This window comes from Dermochelys coriacea, chromosome 10 (assembly GCF_009764565.3).
Source record: "Dermochelys coriacea isolate rDerCor1 chromosome 10, rDerCor1.pri.v4, whole genome shotgun sequence".
NCBI classification, from domain to species: domain Eukaryota; kingdom Metazoa; phylum Chordata; order Testudines; family Dermochelyidae; genus Dermochelys; species Dermochelys coriacea.
Window position 1 is genome coordinate 3,389,387 of NC_050077.1, and position 16,523 is coordinate 3,405,909.

The window sequence follows — 16,523 nt, forward strand, 5'->3', positions numbered from 1 at the left end:
TCTCCTGCAGTGGTAGGTCCCAAATGTTGGAATGGGCACCAGCTGTCCAGGAGTCCAATCCTAGGAAGTGGTGAGGTTTGATAACACCTGCTGTTAGGTCCCTTAGGGGCCCTGCCTACCTGGGATTGTTCCTTTAAGAGTCTCCCTCTTATAAACAGCCAACAGCAAGCAAGATAAATAGATGGTTTAGTTGAGTGGGGGGCAGGGGGAGGAAGGGAATTGTTTTTCCCCAGATGAATGTTGATTTAGTTGAAGTTGAAACCATCTGCTGTGCTCTGCTCTGCTCAGAAGCTGGTTCCCTGACAATTAGCACTAGCGGCCCTCCCTCCCTGTGCGATGGACCGGGATCGGTAACTGTAACGTGCACGGGAAGCAAAATGCAATGCTGGGTGCAGAGTCTGAGGGCTCCAGCACTGCAGTGATGGGGACAGGGCTGCGGGTCAGCTCGGAGGCTGTCTCATCACTTTCAGCCCCATCTGCAGCACTTTCACAGACTCTCCCAGGCGTGGGTGGGATCAATAGCTGCTTCATCAGGATGAGCTTGGTAGATCAGTGGAGAGGGGCAGAAAATCCTCTGGAGACCCAGGGACTGGGATTGATCTCTGCTGGCTCTCACCTTCCCTGCAAATGCAAAACCCTTGATTAGTGGATTTTTCTCATAGACATTAATGGGCATTTCGTGGCCCGACAGCTGATTTATGAGAAGCAACCGTCCTTAGCGCTTCTTACACAAAGGCCTGTCTTTTGCTCTGCCTTTGCTATTGTTTGGGGCACCAGTCCTCACCGGGACTCAGTCGCTGGGCGCTTGGCTGGTGCCGGTGGCGTGAGAGGCGTGGTGGAGAGGAGCCCTGGGTGAAGTGGTGCTGGTGCTGGCTCCTGCGCTGAAGCTGACGCAAATGACCTGTGTTCAAGGGCAGATGCGCGGTGCCCATCATGGGGCTAGTGGTCGGCCATGGAGATGTGGCTTGGCTCCGGGGGGGCAGCATGATGCTCTGTGTGGCCTGCGCCTTCATTGCTCAGAATAAGGGGGAGTCTGAAGTACAGAGGGCAGAATGAGAACAACTGTGTACAAAGCTGCTCCCCACAGCAACTAACCCCAGGGTGCCAGGCGCGGCACCCGGCAGGGACAAACGTTGAACAGGTGTGTAACTCCTCCTCCGCAGGACGCTCTGATGGCAGGTGCTTGGAGCCCATGTGAGAGCAGCTCTCAGTAACCACAGTGATTGGGGTGGGATCGGTAGGGTCTGATTGTCAGGGGTGCTGAGCAGCTTTCTGACTGGGGAAGCAGGTGCTCAGCCCTCCTGAAAGTCAGGCCCTGGCTGTTTTTATTCAAGCTTTGGTGGTTTGCTCAGTGCTGTACGAGACAGAGGGTGAGACGGTCCCTGCCTTGAGGAGCTTCCAATCAAAGTGCCGGAGCTGCCTAGGCAGTGGCAAAGCGTGGTGACCCCATCTGGCGCTGCTGTGCCCATGCTTCCGTATGGTGGTGGGTCAGCCCCACGCTGGACCTTCCCATCCAGGCTTGTGTGTTGTGTTGAGTAGGAGCGCCCCCAGTCTCGCTCAGTGCACAGCACAATAAATGCAGCGTACAAAGGAATTGTTCCCCAATCCAGAGCAGCTGGCACATGCCCTCCTCCCCCTGCCCTGCACACAACTGTTACAGTTGTGCCCAGTGCAGCACAGCTGGCCCGAGCTGCTCCCTTTGGCTCCTTCCCGTGGTCATGAGATCTGTGCATAGAGAACGCTTCGCACAGCTGCAGAGGAGCTGGAAGGCTTAAAGCATGTAGTGTTTTCATGTCTGGCCCTCTGCTCGCAAGGCCCATGTTCTGGTCTAACTTGGACCCACCAGTTAGTGAATTACTCTGGCTTGCTGTGTCCTTCAGCTGGATCAAAGGTTCTGGGTAGAAGGAACTTGGACAACTAAGAGACTTTGTCCTTATTCAAGTACTGGCCATCTGGTGCTCTCCTGGGCTGTGAGGGGAACTGTTATTTTACTTTCCATCTGGTGCTTCAGTTGCACAAAATGAATTTGTAATTTTAATCTTTTACCCAGGCAATTTCATGCATCTACATCTCTTGCTTAATGTGCCCTCTTGCAAACCGTGGCCCCACTGATCCCAGCACCTTTAGAGATGATGCCCAGGGACTGGGTGCTTCTGCTTGGCCAGAGCTTCAGACACAAAACTCACATTCGGCTTGTCTCTGTGTTTAGTTTCCCTTCTCAATATAATCCCAACTGGCTGGAGTGAGGAGCATCTGCTGGGAGCGGGGGGGGGGGGTTGGGAATCCACCTGAGTGTGACATTATGTCGTGGGCTGACAGACGTCCGCTCTCATCTTGTTGGGAAGGCGCTGGGAGTTGCTCGTGGTGGCTGGATCCCCTGTTTGGGAGGATAGCGAAGGAAGCCAGTGTTGTCTGAGCTGTGTCTTGCAGGAGATGCCAGAGTTGCCCATTACCCTCCAGCCCAAGGGACACATTCTAGACTTAGTGGGAGTCCAGGGCCGTGCAGCTGTGTGTGAAGAACCTCCCTAGGTGACAACTGGGCAGAGTAGCCATTAGAAGAGCACGTTCCGGCCCCTGCAGTGAGATGTTCTGATTCAAATCTCCAATCTCGGGAGCCACCCGTAGGTTTGAATGTGAGCGAAGGCGTTTTTGACAGTAGTAATTGGGATTGGATCTCTCGGTAAGTGTTTATGCCCACCAGACTCTGTTTATCATTGCTGTCTCTAGCAGTTGTCTGTCTCTCTTGCACATGTACACTAATCTCAGAGTGGGGTGGGGAAGAGCGTTACCCAGAGCAGGGTGGGACTTTTTCCTTCCCTTCACTGGAGCTGTTCATTTCTCTCGCTTCCTATTTAACCCTGCCAGGCCTTTGGGACGATGGGTTGGGAAAGAAGCCCTAGTGAAGTCTAATAAAGCATTGTACTCTGTGTGTGCCTGCGCACATGTACAAGTGGCTATCCTGGGGCCGTGTGTGTGAGTGGCTATCCCAGCTCGGGGGTCGGTAGGTGGTTGAAAGTGGCCCTATCAGTGCATGTGCACAATATATTGGGACAGCCCAGGTGGGTTGCAGAGCAGTTTGTAGTGCCCCGTGCCTGGTGCTGGCCAGGGTGCGCATGGTGTGTTCAGCCTCCATTCTGGACGTAAAAGGTCCCTTCCCTGGTCTAAGGCAGTGTTGAGTCGTCAGGGTTGGCCACTAGGGGAGCCACGGAGCAGTGGGAAGTGTGCGCGCTGTGCCCCCCATCCCTGGGAGTCCTCGGGGGCTCTCGGGGTTCCCCTCGCTGGCCGGGAGTGGGTCTCGAGGCAGCTGTTGGGCAGTTTGGGACAGGAAGAGAGGATTGCCATGTCCTGCTGGAACGGAGGGCGTCCGTATGAGCCTTTGGCCAGGATCCCGGGCTCACACCTCTGTAGAGACCAGGGTGTCAGCATCTCTGGGTTTCAGAGTAGCAGCCAAGTTAGTCTGTATCCGCAAAAAGAACAGGAGGACTTGTGGCACCTTAGAGACTAACAAATTTATTTGAGCGTAAGCTTTCGTGGGCTACAGCTCACTGCATCAGATGCATTCTCTGGGGTCTCGTCTGTCCCAGCTCCAGGCTGGGCACGGACTGGTGTGGGGAGAACTGGTCCCATCGCTCTCTTGGGGATGGAGACTGAAAAGCGGCTCTAGTTGGTACAAAGGCTTCTTCCCTTGTAGGATGCCTAGGATTTGCATGGCTACCGTAGCTCTGTGGGGCCCTCGGTTACCTGGCGCTGGGCCCGGATGTGGTGATTTACCCCCTTCTCTTTTCGAATGGCCTCTGGGATCTCAAGGGAGTGACCCCGGTGGCCTGGGCCCTCCAGTGGCTGCATATGGCCGTGGGAATCTGGGGCCAGCAGCATCTGGGTTCCCCAGGGAACTCTCATGAAAGTTGGCAGTACGGTGCCTGTCTCTTTACCAATTAACAAGGCTCCATAAAAACAGGCTGGACCCGAGGCTGGACTCTGGCTTCCGAGAGGAGGTGGCACCCAGGCCTGATTCCCAGCCATGCACAGGCTGGTGCTGAAGTAACTGATCTCACCCTTGCTTGGTGCTCAGCGCAGGGCCTAGCATGTCGGGCAGCAGCTGGCAGAGTGGGCTGGAGGTCGCAGTGTGCGCTCTCCCTCTCCCTTCCTCTTCTGCTGTCTCTCTGAGCAGCAGGTGGGGGCATGAGGGGGACTGGGTGGCTCCAGGAGTCGGTCTCCTCTGGGTGCCCAGCTCCGGGGTGATGGAGTGATGGCCTGCGAGGAAGGAGTTGATTTCACTGATAGGCATTTCTGGGGTGCTCCTGGTGGGCGGTGACGCCCTGGAGAACTGGAGCCCTGGTCCGGGTCAAAGGAGATGGGTGCCCCACGATGGGCCCTGCTTGCTGGTAGTCACAATAGAGAGGCCAAGCAGGAGACTGATCTGTGCCCCAGCCCAGGCCCTTATTATTTGTGTTCTGGGAGCCTGAATCTCAGACCAGGCTCCCGCGGTGCTAGGCACTGTACAAACAGAACTGATAGATGGCCCCTGTCTCAGAGCGCTTATAGCGCTGCTTCTCTGGGCAGAGCTGCCAGCCTAGCCCCTCAGTGGGCCCCTGCATCGCAGGGGCGAATCCTGCTCACGTTCTCTCTCCCTGGCCTGCAGCTGGCTGAAAAAGGGGCCCTGCAGGGACAGGAGGAGGGCAGCGGCTGGGAAGGGAAGCCCTGCCTGCAGCAGAGTTTTGAGCTGAACTGCTGGGAAATGTCCCTGAGTGCTTTGGGCCCCATGCGCAGGTTGGGGAGCAGCTGGAGCTGGCCCGAACTGAGAAGCTGCCTGTCCCCAGCTGGGCTTTCAGCTGGGCTGCAAGGTATGAGGGTGTTGCGGCTCCTCCGTGGAGGTGAAGTGTGGCCTGGTGTTCGCAGGTCCCAGGGCTCCTACTGGGCAGGTTTTGAACCAGTGACCTTGCTGCAAAAGGCTGTGTGGCCAGTTATGTCCCGACTGAGCTAGCCAGAGGCCTGCTTTAGAAACCCAGCAAGCCATCTGGATCCTTGTGCACCACCAGCCTGATTGCACGCTGTGCCATAGCTGGGAAGAGGCCATCCCTGAGGGACAGGGTAGGAAGCCGGGCCTAGAACGTGCGGCTCCAGGGGTAGCAGGGCTGGCCGTCCCTTCCCACAGGGACGTTGTTGCATCCCAGCGTGTGAGCTGTGTCCAGGTCTGCTGAGACCCTGGGGCTTGCAGGCTGGGCTGGGTGCTGCAGGGCAGAGCTGTGCTCTTAGCCTCCGGCTGCTGGGCGGGAGGGGCAGTGCGGGCTGGTCAGGCGGCTGCAAGGCGCAGTGCTAGGGAACATGTCGTAACGCCTGGCTGGACAGAGCACTGGAGGATGTGCCTTACTGGGCGATGCGGGTGGACCTGAGAGTCTTCCTTCCCAGGGCGGGGGTGGGGGGGGCTGTGCTGCTGAGGGTGATACAGACAAAGGCGATAAAGCTGAGGTCTCACCACGCACGGGTCTAAGGCTCCCTGGCGTTTTATTTCACTTGGGACTTGAGGGGCGGGAGCCCTGGAATCCTGGCCACATCCCAACTGGAAATTAGGCGCCATCTCCCTAAAATGACTCCTGCAGTTTCAGTCTATGCATCAGGTCCTCTAAACTGGTGCCTATTGCTATTGGTTTTAAAAAACGCTGCTGAACGGTTGCTGTGCACTGTTAAGCAGCTACCATGTTCCACCCCAGCAGTGGCTGTATTTCAGTGATGGGTGAAAAGATCCCTTTACAGTGCTTATAACTCTGAGGCCTTTTGGTAGACTTGCAAGCTGTTCAAATTACACAGGGTCATCATGGAGGAATCTTTTTGCCACCTGGTTACAGCAGAAGTACAGACTTCCCCAGTCCCCTGCCAGCAGGGACATTTCTAGGGATCGGGTAACCTCCTCCTGGACAGTAGAGTCAGAGAAGGTAGGACAGACGCAAGGTGAAACAGGGAGAAAAAACTGCAGACTCTTAACAAGCTGTTCTGTGGTCAGCTGGCTCTAGCGTGGTTCTTGTGACCACACTCTTGGGAAGAACTCAGGGGCAGCTGCTGGATACGAAGCATCTGGGGCGAAGAGATGGTCTCCGGGTGAATAAAAGACTCTGTTCTGAAAATTAAAGGGGTGAAGCATCTGCACAGTGGATCTGCCCTGATCCAGGAGCGCTGGAACAAAGTGTATAGTGGGGGTGCTGAGTGCCATTGAACCAAACTATAAACTCTGTATATGATGGAAACCACTTCAGGCCAGGGGGTGCGGCAGCCCCCCTCACTCCAGCACCCATGCCCTGATCGTGCATCCCAGCATGGCTCCGGCCGGCCGGGACCCAGGGTTGTTTGGTTCATATTCTCATGCTCTCTTAACCTGCAGCTTTGCTAATGGAGTGTTTTTTCTGGGGGGGCTGAGCTGGGGGCTGCCCCTCTGGGCATTCCAGTCCCACCGCCTGTTGCCAGTGACCCAGCGCTGCTCCCAGCCCAGGGCTGTGAAAGGAGTTCAGTTCTCAGTCCTTCTCCTAGCAGGCCGGTGTCCACACGACACAAGCCACCAGCCCAGTGTTGCACTCTCCAGGGAGACCAAGGACTGCTGTCTGCAGCAGAAGAGAGCAGCACAAAATACGACCGGCAGCTCCTCTGCAGCCAGAGCTCCCCAAGCCAGGAGAACTACCCATGGCTGGGGAGCTGATATAGGTACCGTCATTAACGGGCAATTGCTGCGCAGCCCGGTGGCTCCTCCCAGCCATGTCGGGAGGCTCTGGCTGAGCGGGCAGCTCGGAGGCCTGTGAACTCGAAGGCGAGAGGAATCGGCCCCAGGTGAAGCTGTAGCAAAGGCCTGTGGATTTTCAAGCAGCAGCTTTTGGTCTTGGACCCCAGGAGCTCTCTTGCTGTACTAGGGCATTATTGCCTCTTTCCAGGCTTCCAGGCACCAGTGGGCAAGAGTTTTGCTCCGGCTGGACTCTCCCGTGGAGCGAGGCTGGGGACATGCATGCAACAGGTCTGGGCAACCAGCCCTGAGCTCTGGGGCTCTTTGCACGCATCAGCACCGCCCTGAGCAGGTGGCCTGCAGGTGCAAGGCACTCTGGCACACACTCTGCTGTGTGTAAGTAACCTGCCCTCCATGCTGCTGAGAGACAGTAAATCGCTTCAGCTTCCCGAACTCTCCCTCACCAGGTCTCACTTTCTGATGCCTGCCTGGGCTTTGGGCTGGATTTGGGTCTCAGCGCAAACGGGCCCCCACATGGGGACATGCAGAATACTCATCAGCTTGTACCTAGGCCAGAATCCAAAGCCCCACTCCTTTGCCCCCAAAACTGCCCTTCCTCTGGCTCCAGAGCATGTGAGCTCCAGCATGGCCCTGCCGGTGCTAAGGGGATGGCGCACGGGGGAGGTACAGTGCTGGGCAGATGTCTCTCATGCAGAGGGGCTGGGGAGCAGCAATAGCGTGGTCTGGGGAGTGGGGGGCCTATGCCTTTGGATACCAAGGAAGTGACCAAGAAAACAGAACTCCAGAATAAAGAGCTACATCAGTATGTGGAGGGAAGCTAGTTTGGCTAGCGGCCTTCCCGGCTCTGGTAGATACGGATGTTCAGGCCTGTGTTTGGATCCCTGCTGTTGTCATAGCGAAGCTCCCAGCACCGTCTGAGCAATGGGAAGGATCCCGCACCAGTCGCAGCTGGGTTAGCTGTAACCCCGCCAACGCTAGCGGCCGCCTGCCGTCCCCCTCGGAACAGCCACGGGACTGCTTGTGATGACTCCTGACTGTTCTGAGCGGTGGCATATGCTGCGTTGTCAGCATGTGGGCGCAGCAGAGGGCTCGGAGTGATCTCCTTCACATGTCTTTAATTAACAGCAGTAAGAAGAGGCAGGGTACACAGTGTCTCTGGGTAATTAGCCAGAGAGCAGCAGCAGGAGGCTGCTCGTTAGCGCCAGTCCCCCCTTCCAGAACAGTTAGCTGTGCTGCACTAGCCATGCTGTTAATTCCCTTTGCAGTGTGTATTCTTAATTAGTCCAGTGAGTAGCTCCCCTCATCTGACGGTCTCCTCATTAATCACAGGGAATTTTGTTCTCGTTTCAGTCCCGCTAATGAGCTCCTGTTTTCTTGGGAAGCGTGTGCATGTGGGGGAGCAACACCCCATGTCCAGTCTCTTGCTGCTGGCATGCAGGCGGAGATGGCCCGGTAGCTTGTGTAGTACAGTGATTGCATCTCCTTTGGGTGCCCTGAGAAGCAGTGAGAGCCACCAGCTCGCCTTGTATTGCAAGGTCTGCCAACGCTTGTCAGGTCCATGTGTATGTCTGGTTTAGTCCTGTTTCCTGCTGCTCAGAGCCCTGCCTCCACCAGTCATTGGCAATCTCCCTGGCCCCAGACGCGCTTCCAAAGTCCCACCCGGGGGCAGTGGCCCAGCTTTGGGGAGCAGTGGCCCCGGTTCTTAGGCGCTGCTGTGGTGTGTGGGGGAGCAGAATGGGGGCAGCTCTGGGGCGTCCGTGCCGTCGCGGGCTGGGATCACAGCAGCATGGGAGCTGGCTGCTGCTGCATCATTCCCTCCTGTGCGAAATCTGACCATGTTATAGGCTGTAAGGCCCCTCTTCCAGTCCCTGTTTTCACTGCAGAGTTACCCTGGTCTTTTATCCCGGCATTCCCCTAGCCCTGCTCCCGCGCACAGACACGCAACCCACCAATCGGCTGCCATTTTCACTGAGGTTGGTAACCTGCTTGCTTTGCTAGACCCTCCTGTGTTGATAGTCCTCCAACACCTTCCTTCCCACAATCCCTTCTCCCCTGGGACTCCATAGAACCCAGACAAATCCCTTGTGGCTGCAGAGAGTGGCTGGGTACGGTCACAGCATGGTGGTGCCATCGGGAGAGTGGCGGCATGCAGGGATCTTGCAGCGCATCCCTTGCTGGTGGTGGTTGGCAGACCCCTGCATTGCTCCTTGCCTCAGTCCCCAGGGTGGATCTGTGTTGTCCTCCTGGCTCAGAGGTTGGGGAGCCCATACACCGGAGCCGGGGAATTCGCTGGCGGCAGTTTGCTGGCAGGCACCTATACAGCCTTTTCCTCAAAGCGAGGATGGCTGGTTCAATGTCAGTGTTTCTCACTGCCTGGCATGCAGGTGTGATTCTGCTGGTTAGTGAAATGCCAAGGGCTGGTGTGAAGGGGAGGAGACTTGCATGGTAAAGAGCGTCAGATGCTGCTGTGTGCGAAGGATGGGCTGGCAAAACGGGGTCTCGCTGGAGATGGGGGCCAGGGATGCGTTGGAGAATCAGCTGCTGCGGTCCAGGAGGAGTTGCCCCCCCACATACACACACTGCGGGTGCGTGGGGCATGCCGGACACAGGGTGCTGCGCTGGACTAGCTGGGTGTGTTCTGTTCGGGCAGCGAGGGAAGGGTCACTCCAGCTGGAGGCCTCACGGGGGTTTAAGAACAAGCCAGGCGAGGTTACTGCGCTGGCCCTCTGCAGCTGCTGGCTGCTGTTTGTGCACATGGCAGGCAGGGCACTGCCTCTGCAGACCCCATCCCTGCCCTAGCTATGGTGTGACCTGGCTTGGATCTCCCTGCTGTCGGTGAGCCTGCAGTGCCCGAGGCCGCCAGCCTGGCTGGCCGGATCCCGAGAAGGCGTCATGCCTTCCACGTATTGCTCATTCTGATGAACCGACCCGCCGCCCATCGCCACGGTGCTGGCTTGGTGGCGTCTCGGACCTCCCGGCCCAGCCCCTCCTCCTGGGCGAGTGAAGGAGACACCGGGGCTTGCAAAGGGAGCAGCATTTTACTTGTTGTTGTTCCCCCTCCACCCCCCACACACACCTGGGGCTGCTTTAACAGGCCGGAGGCTCTTGGCTCGATGTAAATCTCCAGCTCCAGCCAGGGCACGGGGGGGTGGCATCTTCGGCCAAAATCAGCCGTTCCTCGCTCCTCTGATCTTCGTACAGCGAGCGTCAAGGGAGACCTCGCCGCCCCGGTGGAGCGGGCACCCCAGGCTGCCAGGGCTGTGCAGGGCTCAGCCTCGGCATGCTGCCCCAGCACTTGGTCCAGCCATGCTGGGGTGGGCGATAAATACCAGGGTGCAGTGCTGGGGGGAGGGATATGGAGAGTCCTGAATCCAGCAGCAGGCGTCTCCAGAATGCAGGAGCCGGTTCTCCTTGGAAACCCTGCGACAGACAATTGGCTCTGGGATTTCAGTGGAATCAGGTCACTCGAGTCTCTGCCAGAATCCAGCTGCGCTGCTGTCTCTGGCGGGCAAACCTGTCACACCGCAACACTGTGTTAACCCCTCTGCCGCCAGGCTGGCCCGAGCACTAGGAGCTCAGCTGGGAGAGGAGATGAGACCTGAGAGCTGGGGAGGGATGAGTGGATGGGAGTCAGGATGGTGTGAGGATGAATCTGGAGATGGCGGGTAGGTGCGGAGCATCTAACAACGCTGCTTTCAAGGTGCAGGGAACAGCTGGGGACACCCCTGGGCATTGGCAACAGGTCACCTCTAGGCTCGGGCCCCGATCGTGCAGCCTGATCCGTGTGGGGGGAGCCTTACGGCTCCATGCCAGCCCAGGGGCTCCCCCTTCCACTTCCCCTGGAGCAGAATCCAGTGCACTTCATCTGGCCAGCTCCGCCTTGCTTGCTGTAGGGAGCAGCGGGTGTGAGTCTGTTTGTGGGCTGGGGGACAGGGCCTGGGCTCTGTTTTCCTTCCAAACAACTCTTGATATGAGCCTTTGTTAAGCTCCATGAAGTGTGGCCCAGCAGCCCAGTGTAATAAGGGGGTTTGTTAACCACTGATGAGCTACCTGCTGCAGGCTCCCAGTGGAGCTCCCTCTCTGCCTTTCTTGTCCCCGCTCGCATATGTGGTGATATGGGGGATTCGCCGCAGCGGCTGTGCTCTCATAGGCCTCTTTATCCGCTGGGAGCAGGGCCAGGTGCCATGGTGTAGGATTTAAACACCGTTGAAGCCCACATTAGTCGTAACCCCAGAATTAGCGCTGCTTAGGAAAGGGAGACAGGAAATCAGCTTGTACCTCCAGCGGGGAGAGTGGAGGACCATGTCCCCCCAATCCCAGCCTCCTTTAAAGGCTTCATCAAAAGCCTTTTTATTCTTCAGCCCTCTTCCTTCCTTCCCCCCATCCAAATAAATACACAATTCAATCCCTTGTCATTGTGTGAGGTGTGTTCTGGTCGTGCCAGCCAGCTGAGATCATGGCTCGTTCCGCCAGCCACTGCACGTAGGGAGGGAGAGTCCCTGCCCCAGCGGCCTTACACTTCAGCTGGAGAAGCCAAAGGAAGGATGATAAGCCCTGCTGACTCTCCAAGAGGTGAAGTGACTTGCCCAAGGTCGCCCAGGAAGGCTGTGTCAGAGCTGTGGATTGAACCCACATGTGGGCCTGGTGGGGTATCCTCTGTTCCACAGCTATGCTACTGGTGTCAGCCATCATCCCCTTCCCTGGTGCCTTTCTCGGCACACAACTGCCTTTCCCCCACCCCTGAAAATGGCCATGGGAAATCCATCACGGCAGGTGTCTTTCTGTGCAGGCCATGGGTCCCTGTGATGGAAATGTTACAAGGTCTGCTCTGCTGCTAACGAGCTTTGCTCTCGGTCACTTTGGGAAGAGTGGGGGGCACATTACAAAGGCAAACAATGAATCCATTCTCTTCCATGGGTGATGGGTGTGTGTCTTCTGTCTGTCCAGAGGGCTCTGTGCTGCTTACCAATCACTCAGCTGGGAGTGCATGTGTTGTGTCTATATAGCATTTGTTTATTATGATCTATAGATAGGCCCTGTAATGCCCTGGTGTGACGCTTCCCTTAGTATTGGCTGCTTTGCTTGCTGGTGTTGAAGTGTGATGAGCGGATGATGCGGGGCGTTCCTCTCTGAGCCCTGGGAACGCCTCTCTCCCATCCTGTCTCTTAGCCGCTCTGCAGCTCCTTAGAGAGGTGTTTGGTTGTAGAAGTGAGTTTAGCATCATTTTCCTGGTGCTGTTTGTCTGTCTGTCTTGTGTCCCTCTGTCTGTAAGGCCAAGTCAACACCCTGTGATCCTGTCTTCTACTCACTGGTCGGGGAGTTCCACACTATAAAATTGTGGCCTCCCAACGCACCAGAAAGCTGTGCTGGCGGTTTCTGAAGGGTGTTTCGGACTCCTTAGTGGTGCAATGACCCAGCACCCAGCTCCCTGCGCTGTGGGGAAGTTCTGAGCTGTACCCGAACACGGCTGCGCTGCCCGTGCCATATGCCTGCTGCAGACTTGCTACGGCCGTGGCCCCCAGAGCCCTCACTCTGTCCTGGCAGGGAAGCACTCTGCAGCTCTGCTGGTTGCTAGAGCGCTGTGATCGTTTCCACCTGCTGCTGGGGGCTCTGAGCTGAGAGCCACGCTGCCTAAGCAGGCGAAGCTGGAGCGACTTCCAGGGGCCCTGGCCCAGAAGGCGACAGGCCCTTCAGTCAGTGACTGACGTTCCGTGCTGGCTTAAAGAGAACAAACCAACCTGCAGCCACTCATCTAGCCCCCGCCTTCGTCTGGCTGCAGAAACCTGAACTCAGGGCTCTGCATCTCCCCAGCTGTAAGCCACAGACACCTAAAGCAGAGCGGGGAAGCTGTGACTGCTTCGGCTCTGGCGTAGGGATCAGAGGACAGCAGGCAACACCCCCCCCACCATCCCCCAGACAAACCTATGGCCAACACTCACTATTCTGTATCAGTGTTATTAGGTTTCAGAGGCAACACCTCCAATGGAATAAAGACCAGTGCACGCCTCTCTGAGATGAATCCTTGCTGTGAGCCTGCTGGAGCAAACTAAGTGACAGCAAGTGTGACTGTGGCCCCTTGTTTCTGTGGGTCTGGCTGCAGTGTGGTTCCCAGTCCTGTTTGGAAGGTTTAGTTGTGGTTCTGTCTGGCCCCTGCTGAGAGCTGGCCTCCAGCCAGTGAGCTTCCCATCATAGAGCATGCATAGAGCAGGGTGCAAGGGAACTACAGATCCCCACCGTGCTGTGACCATCTGTGCACTTGGCCACATGGTAGTCAGGCTGTAGCGCTCCCAAGCCAGCCAGCCCTTCCACCTGTAACCTAGCTGTTGAGGCTGAAAGAAGCTTTCTTGAGGCAAGGTGATTAATGAGTGTGTGAGCTCTGTCCGAGATGGACACATGCTGCTGCCTAGCCGAGCACACACAGGATTTCAGCTAAAAACATGAGACCAGATATGTGGCTGTCAGAGGCCAGAAATGATCCTCTGCTGGTGTTCAAGTGACCGTATTGCCGTGCGATAATGGAGGAGGCTGAACAAACACTGTGGCCCCCCCAGCTTTAACGTGAGCAAGCCAATCAGCCAGTTACGTCATTTTAAAGCATTGAGCCTGGCTTTCCATTACACGCAGACAGCTGATCGTAGGGCAGGCGAGACGAGACCTCACCACGCTGCTAGCTTCATCAGGAACCTTCATGGGTGGTACTGGGTGGGGAGACATCCAGGCCACCAGCACCGGTCAAGGGGATTTTCAGACAGACCCATCAGCTCGGGTGAAAGGGGCCAGGTACTCTGCGCTGTGGGGAAATCTGTGAGGGCAGGCGATGGCCAGCTGCCAACGCAAGCTCCACGCATGACTCGGGGGAGATGGGGTACGCCGAGGAGATGTCAATCCTGGATGATGCTGTAGGGGATGGTGTTGCAGATACTGGGGAGGGCTGAGCAGTAATATCCAGGGAGCTGGACAGGTATGGAACGTGGTCAGGAACCAACAGACTCGCTCAGACTCAGTTTAGGACGTTGCAAGCTCTGTGCATTGGGGGCGGGGCAGGAGGAACTAACCGGGAACACAGATATTCCATGGGCTGGAGAAATCTGGGGAATTGCAACAGCTGGTGGAGACCGGGGGCAGCCAGTCCAAAGTCATTTTTGCAGCCAAGGTTGTCGCTGCGACTTGGGGCTGCGCTCCAGGTCCCACAGCTAGGGAGCAGCATGGAGGTCAAGGGGGTGCTGATCCCACTTCACTGGGGTTGAGTTTAACCCTGTGGTCCATTCAGATCTTGGGCTCTCTGCGGGGAGGGGGCTGGGGGTTAATGAACACCTGCTCCTGGGAACTAAACTGGCTGTGTCCCTCCGGCTACGTCTACGCAGGGATAAAAGTGTGCGGCTGGCCTGAGTGTGCTGACTCGAGTTCAGACTCCAGGGCTGAAAAACCGCTGTATAGGTTCTCGGACTTGGGCTGGAACCCAGGCTCTGGGACCCTGTGAGAGTGGAGGGTCCCAGAGCTCAGGCTCCAGCCCCAGCATGAGCATCTACACTGTGATTTTTAGCCCCACAGCCTGAGCCCGCTGTGGCTTTTATCCCTGTGTGAGCGAACCTTTAACGCCCAGCAGATGGTGTGCCATTATCGACATAATCTGGGACCATATAGATTATGGTTGCAAACAAGGTCTTGTAGTGGCACCAAATCTTGTATAAAGAGGGTCAAATGAGGTGTCTAAGACAAGGTTATGGTTTGCTGGTTAGGATTATGCTATCTGAATATGTGTATCATTTTTGTAGTTGAAGTTATGAATATTGGCTCTATACTGTCTGTAGTTCAAACTTATGCTATACTTCTGGGTGACACCCCAGACAAGTTGGTGTCAGCTCTGCCTAGCCTGCTTGATGGCCCATTAAGGACTGTCAGCTACACAACTGACCCATTGAGAGAAGGCAGACACGCCTTGGGACTCAGCCAGGTAGGCAGGGACATGCCTATGGACAGAACTCTGAGGTGTTTCCAGGCCATGGGATGGACAGCTCGTCTTTGGGACAAAGAAAGAAAGAGACCACATGGCAAGAGACTATAAAAAGCTGCTGCAGCTCCTCCTTCTTGTCTTCAATCCTGCTTCTTACCTCTGGAGGAAGCTTTGAACCAAGGACTGATGACCCATCCCAGCTGTGGATGTTCTCCAGAGACTTGATTTGAACTTGCAGTTTATTCTACCAATGCTGCAAGCCTGAACCAAGAACTTTGCCATTACTGACAGGTTTCAGAGTAGCAGCCGTGTTAGTCTGTATTCGCAAAAAGAAAAGGAGTACTTGTGGCACCTTAGAGACTAACAAATTTATTAGAGCATAAGCTTTCCTGAGCTACAGCTCACTTAAATGCATCCGATGAAGTGAGCTGTAGCTCAGGAAAGCTTATGCTCTAATAAATTTGTTAGTCTCTAAGGTGCCACATGTACTCCTTTTCTTTTTGCCATTACTGTATGTAATTCATTCCATTTAACCAATTCCAGCTCTCATATATATTTTTTCCTTTTATGAATAAACCTCTAGATTTTAGATTCTAAAGGATTGGCAACAGCGTGATTTGTGGGTAAGGTCTGATTTGTATATTGACCTGGGTCTGGGGCTTGGTCCTTTGGGATCGAGAAAACCTTTTTTCTTTTACGGGGGTATTGGTTTTCATAACCATTTGTCCCCATAACACGGGGCACTGGTGGTGATACTGGGAAACTGGAGTGTCTAAGGGAATTACTTGTGTGACTTGTGGTTAGCCAGTGGGGTAAAACCAAAGTCTTCTCTGTTTGGCTGGTTTGGTTTGCCTTGGTGTGCAAAGAAACCCCAGCCTTGGGCTGTAACTGCCCTGCTTGAAACAATTTGTCCTGAATTGGCACTCACAGTTGGGTCTTGCCAGAACCAGCATCGTTACAGACGGTGACAGCCTTGGGTCACTACGAAGCCGGTCTGGATTTGAACTGGTGACTTAGACTCTCCCCCCTCTCCCTGCATAGGAGCCAGCCTGGCCCTGAGTGAACAGTGACCATATCAAATGCATAGCATAGCAGGCCGGGGCAAAAACCTGCAGTGCACAAGAGCAGCATCCCAGTAAGCATAATGATGAGCCACCTTGCCAGTCATTAACGATCCTGAGAGGTGGGCAATGGCAGAGCCCCATTGGCTCCGCTCTACGCCCGTTTTCTGCCATCAAGCCCAGGCCAGTCAAAAGACCCCAGAAAGGGGCTGGAACACCCCCTTCCATGGGGAGAGGATCCTCCAGCTCGCTGCGGCACACTGTTCCTGATCATCAGCCAAAATGTTCCCTTCTCAATTTCAGACCATCACATCTGGAAATCCCGAAGTAATGCCCCTTAGAAGGGGGCCAGTGGGCCTTCTGCAGAAGCACCACCTGACACTTGAGCTGCGCTAGTGAAGTAATGAGACCCTCTGCTGCAGCCCTGTGCTTAGAACAAAGGCAGAATCAACTGTTGATTCTCCAGGGAACTGACATCCCTGATTTGGTTTGAAAAAAGCCACTTTGGGTTTTAAATGGGGGATAATTAGTAGCTGCTGGTTGGAAATTAAATCCAGTGCATAATAATCTATTACTCGCTGTCACCCTGGTGGGTTTTTTTTCTTTTAAAGCATTAATTGTTATTAGTCATTTTGTGTTTGATGAGATCAGGTAGCAGAGTGTGGCTCATTGTTCAGCCGCAGAAACATGGCTTCATTCATTCACCAGCAGCACATCAGAGGCAGGTCTGTCAGATTTGCAAAGTGCCCAATGAATAATTCCAGTGGCAATTGCTAAACAG

The 16,523-nt window shown here is 55.5% G+C and overlaps 1 protein-coding gene across 2 annotated transcripts in view; it reads left to right on the forward strand.

Annotated features, from left to right (window-relative positions):
* CASKIN1 (CASK interacting protein 1) overlaps positions 1–16,523 on the forward strand; it is a 162,051-nt gene that overhangs the window by 62,086 nt on the left and 83,442 nt on the right. The window lies entirely within an intron of this gene.